Source organism: Papaver somniferum, chromosome 1 (assembly GCF_003573695.1).
Source record: "Papaver somniferum cultivar HN1 chromosome 1, ASM357369v1, whole genome shotgun sequence".
Classification (NCBI taxonomy): Eukaryota; Viridiplantae; Streptophyta; class Magnoliopsida; order Ranunculales; family Papaveraceae; genus Papaver; species Papaver somniferum.
Genome location: NC_039358.1, coordinates 156,984,326 through 156,995,243, shown reverse-complemented (window position 1 = coordinate 156,995,243; position 10,918 = coordinate 156,984,326). Strand labels below are relative to the sequence as shown.

The 10,918-nt window shown below is 36.0% G+C and overlaps 1 long non-coding RNA gene across 4 annotated transcripts; it reads right to left on the bottom strand.

The window, feature by feature from the left end:
• Positions 1-2,218: 2,218 nt before the first annotated feature.
• On the bottom strand, positions 2,219-4,062 carry LOC113333630. 4 transcript variants are annotated; one of them, XR_003352174.1, is made up of 4 exons: positions 3,844-4,062; positions 3,688-3,736; positions 3,536-3,584; positions 2,219-2,947 (listed from the first exon to the last, which is right to left on the bottom strand). It is a non-coding gene; the product is annotated as an uncharacterized LOC113333630 (long non-coding RNA). The 4 variants fall into 4 exon arrangements; XR_003352175.1 differs by having other exon boundaries at positions 3,536-3,581; XR_003352173.1 differs by having other exon boundaries at positions 3,688-3,733.
• Positions 4,063-10,918: the final 6,856 nt, after the last annotated feature.

The following is a 10,918-nucleotide window of genomic DNA, read 5'->3' as shown; positions in this document are numbered from 1 at the left end:
TAGGTGTTAAGGGTTGTGAATTTGGGCATCTCTGGACTAGCCAGTAGACATTTGAAGAAATTTTAATTACAATTTCAAATTCAGTCCCTTTATCATAGTTGACAGTTGAATGTTATGTGTATGTTATTTGAATTATCTTGTATGATGAATGCTTGTGTAAGTAATATGTTGAGCATGAGCTAAGTAGCATTAAGTTAAGGCTCAGTTGAAGCCTTATGCACTGTCAAATGACAAGTTGCTAGGATAGTTAACTCCTTGCCCTGTTTTGCTTGAGCAATGGGAAGAGGTTAATGCTCATAGTGCCTGTGATTGATTGTTCTGTCAAAAGACAGTCAATGCTAGGGGCAAACTAGTGAGCAAATTAGTTTTCCTCCCATTCTAGATGTATGCATAGGATTTTTAACTCAACCTAGAAATATGTTGTTTGATTAGGACACAAGGTGGATACTAAGCCTTAGCTTAGCCACAATCCCTTTTATAGTCCTTACCTGTTTAGTCTTTACCTGTTTAATCTTTGCCTGTTTAATCTCCTTACCTGTTTAATCTCCTTACCTGTTTAATCTCCTTACCTGTTTTACTTGTTTAATTTCATGCAATCTGTAGCTGTTGTGCACTGAAATCAGTGCACAAACTCACCCCTGCCCTTGGCTCACAGCCTTGGTTCATGCCATTTGCCCTCTTTGTTTCACTGCCACTATAACATTGTGATCTTGCATCTTGTTCTACATCATCTGCCAGCATAGTTTAACTTCTTTATGCTCCCACTCCCTGTGGACTAACCCCTTGCTTACCTTCTATACTAAAACTTGGCCTTGTATACTTGCAAGTGTTCTGTGTGTCTTTTCTAACCACACCATACATGTCCATAGGATTGGTTCCCCTTTGCCTAAAAACGTGTTGCACATGTCCATAGGATCGGTTCCCCTTTCTGCTATAAACCTTGCTGCACCCCATACAAGGATCGATTCCCCTTTGTGATGTACTGCACCTCTTACTAGGATCGGTTCCCCTTTCCCATATTTGGTCAGACAAAACACAAACCCGATCATACCATCTCAGGTGATTATTTAAGATCGGTTTCACTAATAAAAGTCATACCAATACATAAGTCATGCCTTTGTGAATAGTTCTACCAAAAACACAAACAAGTTGTGAGCGGTTATACTCAATCATACATATTGGTTGTTCATAAGATATGCAATGAATAACAAAACCAATAGCACCTGGCAATTTCCTTTTCGGTTCACAAACAAGCTTATGAACTTACTTCCTTGGAACACATGTAAACATTGTTCCCTAGGATGAAATCCTCACCTCATACCCATAAATAATCACAATAGCATTCAAATGATTATGGCGATGTCTTATCTATAAAATTTAATGGTTAAGCAATAAACCTTGTATTGTATTCCTTAATACTATGTCTATCTAGAGTTCAAATATGCTTCGCAGTTATATTTTCAATATGCACGACTTGAAAGATAGTTAGGGAATGAAATAGTTCAAGTCAAATATCACTAACCTCAAGTGGAAGGATGATTGTTGTCGTTGTAGCTCCTTGCTTCTTCACATCTTCAAGACTTCGCAATACTTGTAATGTCTCATATCCTAATACTTTCAAGCTAACTTATACGAAGTTGAATCTAGTACATAATCAAACGACTCTTAACATGAGTTATTATTCACTAAAATATGACAACCAAACTTGACATACCAACGCTTGGTTGTTTTAACCGAGCCATGCTCTAACAAAAGTAGCATCCAAGTAGACTATTGGCTGACAAAACCGATACCCTTGGATGCATGCAGCAAACAAGATGAAAATCCGTTGGAACTGTTTCTTTGTAGGGTGAAATTCAAAGTCTATCACACTACCTGGGTTTGTTTCCATTATAACATTCATATACCATACCAAGTGTGACTATGACTTCACATCATCACCATAAATGGACTCATATACCTTTTCCCTCCCATTATACGCCTAATAATATTCCATAATAACTCCATAGTTGGTCTGGAAATCATCATCAATTTTTCTTGGCTTCTTATGAGGATTTTTCCTAACTTCTTTCTCAATCAAACTAGACGTGAAGCTTGTCGAGTATTTTTGGTTTAAATTACACCCACCAGCACCACAAGTGTGCTCAAGGTTATAAGCCATGACCTGAAAAAGTCCATACAAAATCAAAGAAACCAACCAAAAACCAATCTGGTGCAAAATACATCATGTGTAAATCAAAGTTACACATACTATAAAACATATACTGTAACAAAACATTACATATGCTAACTACCACAGATAACCGAACACAAAAAACCAACCTAAAACATTTCATTCCTTTCATCAATAGAAGCTGCATGAAATTTCCAACCGCATTCTTTTACGGCACACTTAGCCGTGAACCTAGAACGTTCATTGTGTGTTACAACCATGTTGAAACCAGTGCGAAGACGATACTTGGTGCAAGCAATCCCGACTTCCTTAACTCCTTTAACAAACACATGACCAATCTCACCAAGGACTTTAGGCCAACCATCCGATAACAAAGGTTTTGCAGGCTTGCTCTTATCTTCCAAATACATTCCAACTGATTGAGTGTTTCTCGACGACGTACTAGAACCATTATTAGTAGAAGAATATGACCTAGAGCTAGATGAGGAGGCTACATGAATAACATTTTGCAAGAAAATATTGAAACTAGTATTTTATTTTATTTTTACTATGTGTAAGGGATGTAAGAGCTTGAAGCGAATAATCACAGTCAACTGGAAGATCTTTCTCACCTTCTCGGAAGAAGAAACAAATACCAAATGGAGTAAATTGCTTCCATTGCTTGCAAACTTGGTCCTTAAACTCATCAAGTGTGGTTTCAATACCAACACGAGTGGTAATGAAATCTGCAAAGTAGCGTACAACAGCAATGCAACTCACAACCGCCATGGCAACCTGAAAAAAACAAACATACACTAAAAATATCAAAAAAACAAACTAACGAAATTCACTCGAGGGCGTTGCCCCCTCGTGAGAAATATATCCTATGCGGCAAGTTAAACATAAAATGAAGAATCAACATACTCAACAAAGGGAAAAAAAAAGAAAAAAAGAATTGTCTTAAAGATACACAAGCTATAATTACACATGCTACAACACACATTTAACAAAACATCTTGTCTTCATAGATTTGTTGTTTTCTTCTTATATCAACAATAATAAACGGAATTCAGCTAGTAAATCTCTTCTCAGATATCACATGCAAAATAATCCAAACATGCAATAATAACAACAGTTACACATGCTACATGACAATATGTGTAACTTCAAATAAAGCAACATATATACCTAGATTTGTTGTTCTTCTGCAAATACAATGTTGTTTCTTCTTCTTCTCAGTATCAACAAATACTAACAAAAATTATAAACGGAATTCATCTAGTACTAAATCTCTTCTCAAATTAGACATGCAAATAACCCCAAAACAAAATCAAAATGTATAAAAACAAACTTGAAATCAAACAACAACAACAGAAATCGTACCTAATTTTGTTGTTATTTTTCTGAAACAATGTGGTTTCTTCTTCCTCTTCTTCGTATCAACAAATTCCAAATAAAAAAAAAATCAAAAATAAAAAAAAAAATCAAAATCATAAAATCAAAATAAAAAAACTCAAACAACAATAGATTCGTACCTAGATTTGTATTTCTTCTTCTAGAACGACGTTGTTTAAACTTCCTCTTCTTAGTATCAACGAATTAAAAAAAAATAGAAAAAGCAAAATCAGTAGATCGAAAATTATAAAAACCAAAATCAAAAAGGAAAAACAACAAAAACAGCAAAAACATACCTAGATTATTGTCTTCATCTTCTCAAATCTGCAAAAATCTTCTCAAATCAACAATCTGCAACAATCAGTCATACATAGGTTTAACTTAGCTCTAGTTTAATCCTTGAATCAAACAAATGTTGTAGAACAACATAAATTCTGTAATTGTGCTTCTTCTCGGGATGAAACAAATCAAACAGATGGATTTAGTTGATTGAAGAATAGTAGCAGAGGTTTGAAGAGAAGAAAAAATAGGAAATCAGATTTGATTTCCTGTTTCTGTATAAAACAACTATAAATACCGGAGATTAAATTTAGTATTTTAAAACTGATGACGTCAGCATTCTGGAAATTTTTTAAAATCCGGCCCAAAATTAAAAGTTTTGGCCCTAAAAGTAGACAACCTGTCTTGACAAACGTACTTAACCTTAAACCTACTTCCCTAACACATCCACCAAGCTAATAGCTACTCTGATCCATCTTTCCATGTGGTTGCCGGAAACTGTGCTTTCAGCTAAAGAAGTGTTTAGACAATTTCTTTTCTAATGTCGGATTTTTGGTAGGTGCGCATTCAGGGAGGAGTTTTGGAACGCCGGGTTGGTTAGAATGATATAGTAGGCCTCACTCCCGCTTTTGGATTCTGTTTTGAAAAAGAATATTGCATGACGCTCGGCGTAACTATTTCAATTAGTTACTGTTATAAGTGTCATTCCCAACGAGAATTCGATGATGTCAGAATGATGTACAAATGATGCGGAAGAAAACAAAACTGGGGCGGTAAACGCCAGTCGAGGTCGGACAACTTGGCAGACAACTTCGCGTGGGTCTCAGATATTTGATCAAAACCCGAAAGGGCAGAAAATATACCCCCCACTCCAGTCCCACATAAACTAAGAACAACAATAGGTAAGCTAGTTGACTTTGCTTCCTTACCATCAGCCTATCACATCCCAATCTAGCTAGGAAAGAACTTATATTAAATTACCAAACCTCTCAATCTGGCTTTAGTCAAAAAAAAAAAGAAAGTCTTACCTTTGTTTAACTAAACGTGAAACGCGGGTGACCTTAGTCAACCTTACTTATCATGAGGCTCATGAAAATGGAAACTTTCAAACCCAATGTAACAACAAAAAAAAATGCATTCAAGACTTTATCAAATAAAAAAAAAAAAAACAATGTAACAACGAGAAAAATTGCATTCACATAAAATCAAGCTTTGAACATAATCACCATCCAAATAAATAAAACAAAATTAAAAAGAAATCAGAATTACACTATGTTTGTTTACTCCTGACTCATCTGAGTCGTCTGGATCTGAGTCATCTGAATCTGAGTGAAATCACCTGACTCATCTGGATCTGACTCGATATGTTTGTTTTTAGTCAGATCTGTCTCAAAAAACGTGAGTCAGGGGTATTTTGTTACCTGACTCAAATGGGTCCGAGTCAGGGGTTATGTCTGAGTCAGAGGTCGAGTCAGATCTGACTCAAAATGCAAAACAAACGGTCTGACTGCTGACTCGACCCGAGTCAGAGGTTGACTCGGATCCAGATGCCGAGTCAGCTGCAAACAAACAAGATGTTAGTAGAGATCCATAAGGCTTGCACAATTGATAGTTTATGTTGTGGATGACAGTTTTTTTTTTTTTTTTTTTGACTCAGAAAGGGCAAAAAATGTTGAGGAAAAAAATCAATTCCTTACCAAGTAGGTAAAAAATAGATAAAAAGACACGAGAAAATAAGCTCAATTATAATATAGCTTCTAAGAACGAAAGTGAACACAACTAAAACTATTGCATAATAGCTTCCCAGTTGTACAGAATTGTGTCCAAAGATAAACCCCTCGAAGATGTTTGTATCCACACACCAGTTGTAAATGAAAATCTTGACACTGTTAATCAGTTCCTCCAGCGTTTTTTACTTCCCATTAAAAACTCTAGCGTTTCTCTCGATCCAGATAACCCACCACACTGCAAATGAAATTACATCCCGTATGTTATTTCTGATATTAGAGATTGAGACCTTTCTTCGTTTCCACTCCCAAATAGTATGTCTCACTGATTCTTGAAATACCCACTGTAATCTGTAACTATTCAGGAAGAAAAGCCATACAACTCTCTCTCGTTGTTTCACGGGGCATGAACAAATGATGATTAGCTTCAGGCACTTTCTTACAAAGCAAACAACCATTAAACATAAAAGAACTTTTGTAAGTATCATCGTGGGAGCTGCAAGGACAATGAATTATGGTGTGGTATTAGGTGGTGAATTAAACTCCAATCAGGCAACCACCTTTACAAGGACTGATAAGGCGTTCTATACCAGAGGGAGTGCTTCACTGGGGGAAACGGCATTAAGTTCCATGTACTTGCTGAATTTATCCAACCGACATTTGTGCACATAGGGAAACATGGCATCATCACTGCATCATAATAAGAGACTTAATTTCTATTTTGATTAATTAAATTTATCTTTCCTAGCAAAAAAAAGAAAAAAAAAAGAAAAAAAAAAGACTTAATTTCTTCTGTTATCCGTATCGAGGTTTACGAAATAGTTTCAAGTCCCAAACCTTGTTGGAGATGATTAAACATGCAAACAAACGATTCCTAAACTCATGTTAACCGATGAGATTTGAGTAGTGTGGGAGAAAATGAGATTTTAGTAGTCTTGGTTTAGAATTGATCTTGTGAGTCGCGACCTATATGTCATTAAGTACGCTTGCCAGGGGCGAATCTACACGGGGCCAGTGGGGTCACTGCCCCATAGGTTTTTAGAAAATGTAAAAATCGCAAGTAGTTTTCGTCCAAGATTATGTTGTGCCCCACAATATTTAAGAAAATTACTCCCGATAAAATGATACTTTTGGAACTAATTCAACCATATTTTCCTATCCAAATCTCACAAAATAAAAAATTACCAAAAAATTAAGGATTAGTTGTGATACAATCCCTATTTTACTGTAAACAAAGTGACTTACCTAGGTTAATTATACGGAAAATGGGTCATTTGTCCAAATATATTTAAAACATGGTTCAAATGGATGAGTAAAAATTAGTATGGGTAAAATGGACACCAAAAAAATAGTAAGGATGAAACTGGATTCATCCTGACTTAAACTTAAAAAATAGTAAGGATGAAACTGGATGCATCCTGATGTAAATTAAAAATAAGAAAAAGTATTTGAAAATGGGTATGATGAAACTGTTTACATCCTATCTATTTTTAAATTTTTGTCCATTTAAACAGTATCAAAATCTAAATGTCCTTTTCACCCAGGAATTGTTGATTTTGGTCTTTTTAACCAATTTTGTGTTAATTATATGCATAGGTAACTATCTTTTTCCATTTTCCATTAAGAGATTGTTGTGCACAACGACTAAATGAATCACAATCCGAAGAGTTTAAAAGACACGGAATATGATTTTTGCTTGCGCATTGGATTTAGATGACCAGGCGAAAAATTGCAGATGCTAATTAATTTAAAGTCGTCGGTGTAAATGACCAGGAGAAGTAGTTTTTCTCTTAAGGTTTGGTATATGGTAGAAATAGAAAACTGTTAACTGCATTCAAGTGAGAACCTAACGAAAGGGGTGTTGGCAACATAATGAAAGTAGGTGCGATCGAATTAAAACTATTAATCATTTGTCAAATTTATAAAAAGAAATCTGGTTTGGTTAGTCTTTAGTTGTTCATATGAATCATTCTTCGAAGCAATGTGCATCTGTGGTTGCCAAGAGTGATTTTGCGCTGGCAATCAAATTTTTCCGTTACTTATGCATTAATGGTAGAGATATCTTCGTGTTTATGTGTATTACCAACAAAGCAATGAAACTAAGTAGTATATTCCCTAGAGGCTACTCAAATGTTTCATTTTTCTTTTTCATTTACTTAATTTCTATCTCATTTTTCACTGATAGATGAAATTGGGATTATTATCATCGTTTTTTCAAATACATTTTTAGTTATGATTTCCGAGAAAAAATTATGCCCCGATTAAACTTTTGTTCTAGAATCACCACTGACGCTTGTTCATTTTCCTCAATATAAGCTAAGTATCTTACATACTATTACAGGTCAGGCAAGTGACGCATAATGATTGCGTGTTACAGTGTTATAGACCAAGTCAGTGTGCAGCTAGGATGGCGCGATACTGGGTAGATTGTCAAGTGCTGAGATAGCAAGACCCTGTAGGCCAGTGACGCGTAAAGGTGGCGCTACACTGTAAACGATATTGGCTAAGTAATGAAGCTTATTAGCCGACACAATGAATCTTCATTGAGGGATTGGCAAGACATGACCAAGTTGTCAAATGCAACATGCGATATTGATATTAAGGCATATCCACAGAATTGAGTTCGCCCAAACTCAAGGATGATGCAAGAGTGTAGAATAGGCCAAGAGTTGGCCTATGCATTAGGCTGGCCAAAGCTTGGACAATGAAACAAGCTAGTAATGCGAGAGTGCGTATTACTATTATCAAGAAAATTGGCTAAGTGAAGCAAGAATAACGTATATGAGCATATGGCACATATTGGCATAAGTTAGAAATCATGTTGGCATGAATTTGGATTAGATAAAGTATCATAGAAAGTTAAGATCAAGGCCTAATGCAGTGAGGCGCAGAAGTGGCACAAAAGTGGCGTAAAAGTGCGCATATGACTCAAGTGTTCTTTATTGAATTTGCAAGCATGCCAATAACGCGAGACAAGTTGGAACGGTTATAAATTAAGTTTATAACCTTATTAGAGTGTCCCTAACCTTTCAAGACAAGTGTGGATTCAATCTGCAAGACAACACAAAAGATGGCAGTTGAAAAGCAAATTGGCGGTTATTAAAACTATCTGTGGACATGTGGCTGTCTGTAGAATGTGCAAGCAGTTGTACAGAAGTTTTGGCCTGATCTTTAGCATTATAAATATCCTAGAGATTAATAAGTTGAGTGTTGTTCTTTTTAGAGAAGAATGACTGATTGTAGAGAGTGTTAGGCATTCACCAAGAGGGTGAATGGCCTGTTTTGGTCCATGCGATGGTCAAGTTTTGTAATCTTCCTTTAGTGCAATAAAATGGGTTTGTTGCAGTATAACTTTATGTTTACGATGTTGCTGATTTTGTGAGTTGATCAATTGGTTTGATGCATGTCAAACCTCTTATGCTTATGGGGGCATAAAGAGTTAGAGAGAAAGAAGATGAAGATTTCTGTTGCATAAAGCCTTAAGAGTGAAGAAATATGCATACTTTGATGCAAGTATGCGGGGTTGAGTACTTTTGGGTGAAGTTGATTCACTGAACCACAAAGTATTGTCGGTCATATCCCATGAAAATTTTAGGCGATTAAATGGGCATGTGACAGCAGGTATCAGAGCTAGTTTTTGGGACACAGGTTCTTGATTTTTCTCTCTTTTACTCAAGTTGGTGTCATTTGTTTGTCGAATTCAGTGAAGATTTGTTGGGTTTCTTTAGTATGGAGACTAGAAGAAGTTTTTCTTGTGTGGAAAGATCAATTAGAATGAAATTTAAAGCTTGAAATAGAAACAAGCCGTGAAAGTTTATGACAAAGGTGTCAAAATTCCTGCCCAAAGTGTTAGACGAACATGCGAGAATAATTGGAAACCGAATTTTCAAGTGATTGCATGACAAAACTGAAGAGTATGCTGACTTCTATGGTCAGTTTTTTAAAGTCCATGTTTCTCACAAGTATGCGAAGATTATGCATTAGGAATGCATATATTCGTAGTGTTATCAATAGCGAGTACATTAGATGTAATGGGAATTTTGCAAAAATTCCTGAATGCAAAGATGTTGTTGGCCTTTGTAGTGGCAAAGAAGATGGAGAACTTGTCTATGCGATATATTGAAGGTGTTTTCATCGTAGCCAGTTTGATGGATGATTAAAGTTATCTCTCTCGAATGTGTGTACCTTGGTGGTAATGCAAAGTCTAGTTGTAAACCATCATTCTTGTGGAAATGTGATGCCATAAAAGAAGAATTGGATGGCCAATTCTTATCTAGCATAAAGCTTATAGAAAGGCAGAAAAAATAAGCGCAAGTTTGGGAAAAAACGATATACCACGGTCTTGCGTTTGCAAAGAGTTCTTCGTTGATGCTAGATGTGCACAAGGAGTGTGCTTGCACCTAGTTTATAAGTGGGATCAATATTCTTGGACAAGGGTGTCGAAAGACCTGCATTTGATCATTACTATAAGCGGATGTTCTTGTTGACTGCAAATCAACAATTGTTGCTACTGAAGTTGATTTTGGAGAAGGGAAAATACAAGACTAACCAGAATTGCATGGATAGTAAAAATGAGTTCCAAGTTTGAAGAAGAATGCGGCGTTCTTGCTTCATGGAACGTAGGTAGTGGGTGCCTCATCTGCAAGGATTATGGCCTTTTTGAGATTGTCCAAGGGATTTATCCGCAAAAGTCATTGAGTAATATGACTTGTTGAGATCTATGGTAATGCTCAGGATCACCAAGCTAAGTCCAATTCAATTGTGCAAAGGTGCACAAGTTTGCTTCAAAATGTTGGTGCTAATTGGCATGTCCTAATCGTCGAGAACAATTGTGGCCTGCAAGCCAGTACACTAAGGGAAAAACATACTTTGACAACCCCTCACTTGTGTTGTAGTACATCTACGAAGACTCTATCTATGGGTTATGGGGGGGGGGGGTGTACAAGGTCCCCGATTTACTACGACTTCGAGCTAAGAGTCGTAAACGTAGTTGTGATTCAAGTTTGGACTACCTTGTAGTTCATTTGTGATTCTCTTTCGATTTTACTCTGGAAGCCTAACACAACCTCTAATAACAGTTGTGAATCCTTCTTTCACTATACCTACAGGAATTGTAGGACATCCTTCTATAACAACCTCTATGTATAGTAGAAAACTTTGTCACAACCCCCTAGTTAGGTTATCGAACTCTAACATAATTTTCTAGAGTTTCTTTCACAACTAGTATTTATATTGTTATACATTCTTTCACAATCTTTGATAAGTGTAGTAAAAGTTTGTAACATAACTTCTTTGAATGGTGTGAATAGTACTATTACTACTCTTGTTAAAATGGTTGAAAATTTTTGTACAACCTTTGATATGT